Source organism: Sinocyclocheilus rhinocerous, unplaced genomic scaffold, assembly GCF_001515625.1.
Source record: "Sinocyclocheilus rhinocerous isolate Xijiao unplaced genomic scaffold, SAMN03320098_v1.1 scaffold2738, whole genome shotgun sequence".
In the NCBI taxonomy this organism is placed as follows: domain Eukaryota; kingdom Metazoa; phylum Chordata; class Actinopteri; order Cypriniformes; family Cyprinidae; genus Sinocyclocheilus; species Sinocyclocheilus rhinocerous.
In genome coordinates, this window is record NW_015639530.1 from 14,095 (window position 1) to 19,241 (window position 5,147).

At 33.3% G+C, this 5,147-nt stretch overlaps 1 long non-coding RNA gene across 1 annotated transcript in view; it reads right to left on the reverse strand.

The window, feature by feature from the left end:
• The window catches only part of LOC107751422 (uncharacterized), a 16,953-nt gene extending 12,286 nt beyond the window's left edge, over positions 1–4,667 (reverse strand). The window contains exon 1 of the long non-coding RNA XR_001641239.1: positions 4,530–4,667. This is a non-coding gene — a long non-coding RNA (uncharacterized LOC107751422). The remainder of the gene's footprint in view (positions 1–4,529) is intronic.
• Positions 4,668–5,147: the final 480 nt, after the last annotated feature.

Below are 5,147 nucleotides of genomic sequence, written 5' to 3' on the forward strand. Positions count from 1 at the left end.
TTATATTATATTATATTATATTATATTATATTATATTATATTATATTATATTATATTATATTATATTATATTATATTATATTATATTATATTATATTATATTATATTATATTATATTATATTATATTATATTATATTATATTATATTATATTATATTATATTATATTATCTTTTATTATATTATATTATATTATATTATATTATATTATATTAGGAATGAATGAATTGACAAGCCAAAGATGACAAAGATGTCCTCTTTAAAGATAAACTAGTAACATAAATTTGTGGCATGAATTAGGCTCTATCATATATATAGTATATCTATATCTATATATCTATATCTATATCTATATCTATATATATATATAGTGTGTGTGTGTGTGTGTGCACAGTGAACAAAACTGTACTGCTGAGTCTCTGCAGGTTAAATAGCCAAATACTTTTATGGCATGCATAGATTTGCATGAACGCACGTATATCGTCTCGTATCCCTCCTCAGGTCAGCAATGTCAAATCATAATTTTATAAGGACTCTAGTGTATGCAACAACTGTTCAAACAATACTCCTTCAGTAACTAGTCCACTAGTAACTTGTAGTAAAACCTGCTGTAAAACAAGGTCTATAGACGAGACTGGGGCGTGTTTTGAGTCCAAAGTCCAATCACATAAATGTCTGATTTCTCAAACATTACGTTTATTTATTTATTTCAATTTTATATTATTTTATTTCATTTTTATTATAATTTTATAGCATTCATATTTATTCTTTTATTTTAAATAACTAAAACTCCTTTATTCCAGGAAGCTCCCGCTGTAGTTGCTCATGTCGTGCATCAGAGGGCAGCACAGACTCATGTTTCTGTCTCTCTGACAGCTGTGAAGCCTCTTGGGGGCAGCAGCTGTTTCGGCACATTCCTGAAAAGACGTCTCCAGAATTTTTGCATTTAGTCAGGGGTGATGCAAGACACAACAGGGCTTACTGGCAGTCTGTGGAAGCACACAGGATTGCTTGGAAAGTGTCAACAAGACTCAAATGTCAACAAGACTATTTATTATTACTATTATTATTATTATTATTATTAAAACGTATTAGTTGAGACATAATTAGCGTAGCTGCTGTAACTTCCAATCAAGCAAAATTTATTTGTTTAACCCAAACTAAAGAATAATAATGTGCATTTGATCAGATATAACTGCAGTACAAGATTATGAGATGCATTATTTGAATGCTTGGCCAAAGAGATGTGTCTTTAATCTAGATTTAACAGAGAGAGTGTGTCTGAACCCCGAACATTATCAGGAAGGCTATTCCAGAGTTTGGGAGCCAAATGCGAAAAAGCTCTACCTCCTTTAGTGGACTTTGCTATCATAGGTACTACCAAAAGTCCAGAGTTTTGCGACCTTAGGGAGCGTGATGGATTGTAGCGTGGTAGAAGACTAGTTAGGTACGCAGGAGCTAAACCATTATTATATTATATTATATTATATTATATTATATTATATTATATTATATTATATTATATTATATTATATTATATTATATTATATTATATTATATTATATTATATTATATTATATTATATTATATTATATTATATTATATTATATTATATTATATTATATTATATTATATTATATTATATTATATTATATTATATTATATTAGGAATGAATGAATTGACAAGCCAAAGATGACAAAGATGTCCTCTTTAAAGATAAACTAGTAACATAAATTTGTGGCATGAATTAGGCTCTATCATATATATAGTATATCTATATCTATATATCTATATCTATATCTATATCTATATATATATATAGTGTGTGTGTGTGTGTGTGCACAGTGAACAAAACTGTACTGCTGAGTCTCTGCAGGTTAAATAGCCAAATACTTTTATGGCATGCATAGATTTGCATGAACGCACGTATATCGTCTCGTATCCCTCCTCAGGTCAGCAATGTCAAATCATAATTTTATAAGGACTCTAGTGTATGCAACAACTGTTCAAACAATACTCCTTCAGTAACTAGTCCACTAGTAACTTGTAGTAAAACCTGCTGTAAAACAAGGTCTATAGACGAGACTGGGGCGTGTTTTGAGTCCAAAGTCCAATCACATAAATGTCTGATTTCTCAAACATTACGTTTATTTATTTATTTCAATTTTATATTATTTTATTTCATTTTTATTATAATTTTATAGCATTCATATTTATTCTTTTATTTTAAATAACTAAAACTCCTTTATTCCAGGAAGCTCCCGCTGTAGTTGCTCATGTCGTGCATCAGAGGGCAGCACAGACTCATGTTTCTGTCTCTCTGACAGCTGTGAAGCCTCTTGGGGGCAGCAGCTGTTTCGGCACATTCCTGAAAAGACGTCTCCAGAATTTTTGCATTTAGTCAGGGGTGATGCAAGACACAACAGGGCTTACTGGCAGTCTGTGGAAGCACACAGGATTGCTTGGAAAGTGTCAACAAGACTCAAATGTCAACAAGACTATTTATTATTACTATTATTATTATTATTATTATTAAAACGTATTAGTTGAGACATAATTAGCGTAGCTGCTGTAACTTCCAATCAAGCAAAATTTATTTGTTTAACCCAAACTAAAGAATAATAATGTGCATTTGATCAGATATAACTGCAGTACAAGATTATGAGATGCATTATTTGAATGCTTGGCCAAAGAGATGTGTCTTTAATCTAGATTTAACAGAGAGAGTGTGTCTGAACCCCGAACATTATCAGGAAGGCTATTCCAGAGTTTGGGAGCCAAATGCGAAAAAGCTCTACCTCCTTTAGTGGACTTTGCTATCATAGGTACTACCAAAAGTCCAGAGTTTTGCGACCTTAGGGAGCGTGATGGATTGTAGCGTGGTAGAAGACTAGTTAGGTACGCAGGAGCTAAACCATTAAGGGCCTTATAGGCAAGTAATAACATTTTGTAAGTCTCGTATCCCTCCTCAGGTCAGCAATGTCAAATCATAATTTTATAAGGACTCTAGTGTATGCAACAACTGTTCAAACAATACTCCTTCAGTAACTAGTCCACTAGTAACTTGTAGTAAAACCTGCTGTAAAACAAGGTCTATAGACGAGACTGGGGCGTGTTTTGAGTCCAAAGTCCAATCACATAAATGTCTGATTTCTCAAACATTACGTTTATTTATTTATTTCAATTTTATATTATTTTATTTCATTTTTATTATAATTTTATAGTATTAATATTTATTCTTTTATTTTAAATAACTAAAACTCTTTTATTCCAGGCAGCTCCCGCTGTAGTTGCTCATGTCGTGCATCAGAGGGCAGCACAGACTCATGTTTCTGTCTCTCTGACAGCTGTGAAGCCTCTTGGGGGCAGCAGCTGTTTCGGCACATTCCTGAAAAGACGTCTCCAGAATTTTTGCATTTAGTCAGGGGTGATGCAAGACACAACAGGGCTTACTGGCAGTCTGTGGAAGCACACAGGATTGCTTGGAAAGTGTCAACAAGACTCAAATGTCAACAAGACTATTTATTATTACTATTATTATTATTATTATTATTAAAACGTATTAGTTGAGACATAATTAGCGTAGCTGCTGTAACTTCCAATCAAGCAAAATTTATTTGTTTAACCCAAACTAAAGAATAATAATGTGCATTTGATCAGATATAACTGCAGTACAAGATTATGAGATGCATTATTTGAATGCTTGGCCAAAGAGATGTGTCTTTAATCTAGATTTAACAGAGCGAGTGGTTTTTTCATTTCATGCTTCAGACACCGGTCACGCTGAAGGCGTTCCCCTAGCGCCCTCTAGAGGACGCAGGGTCTCGTTCCCTGTTCTCAGGGAACCATGGTTACATGCATAACCTGAGACGTTCTCCAGTTTAATCAGACGTCTGAGAATGAGAATTGTTGACTCGATAAACGCTCGGATTGATTCAGTCCGATTCGCGAACGAATCGTTCAGACCGGTTAGTGAACCGATTCAAAAAACGATTCGTTGAATCGGACACCATTCGCGCAGAATCCATAATATAAAACATTAAAAAAAAATTAGCGGTAGTAAAGGTAACAGTAATCAGTTCTTGTAGGTAAAAGTAGAACATGCGAACTGCGGCCTGATTTATAAAGCTGATGACAATGAGACAAATAAAATCACAAAGCAGCAACTTTAACAGACAGAAACAAACTCCTCAAGACAATAAAGTGAAACAACAGCCACAAAACACTTAACCATTCTATCGATATAACCCCATCAAACGAAAAAGCACTAGGCTATGTGAATGATATTGTCAGTGTATTCAAACTTATTCAAACAATCGCCTGTAAATAAAAGTTAATAAACTTAACTTCCAAAGCATCCAAAGTTGACAAAACAAAGTTTCAAACATCTGTGAATCACCTCGAGTTCAACAGCAGCACACATCTGATCTGTCTGAACGCAAGAGTGTTTCTCAATCGCAACAAAGAGCTCCGAAAAATCAACAACTTCAATTTGTCTTCAGAAACTTTCGCTTCAAACTGATTAAATACCTGTTTTCGGGATCCTGACAATCGTTTATCCCACCGAAGTCACATCCGAAAGCCAACGCGCCTTTACAGATGCCGAGGCATTGTGTTCAAGAGTTTCTGTTCTTCAACACTGTTAACAATGCATCGGAAGATCTGCTGCAGGAGAAGAAGAAGAAAAAAAACGGTCCAATGTGATTTTTACATCACATCCCTCTTCCGGCCGCTTGAAGAAGGGAGCAATGGATGTAACGCCGATCAACTCTAGGAATAGCTACGCTTAGGATAGAAATATAGCCTATATATGAAATATATTATTTCATTTATATTATTTATAAATAAATAAGATAAATATATTCTATTTAAACGCATTTAAACATTCTATTCTATTCTATTCGATTATTCTATTCTATTCTATTCTATTCTATTCTATTCAATGTGACCCTGGACCACAAAACCAGTCATAAGTAGTACGAGTATATTTGTAGCAATAGCCAACAATACATAGTATGGGTCAAAATTATCGATTTTTCTGTTACGCCAAAAAGCATTAGGATATTAAGTAAAGATCATGTTCCATGAAGATATTTTGTAAATTTCCTACCGTAACTATATAAAAACGTAATTTGTGATTAGTAATAT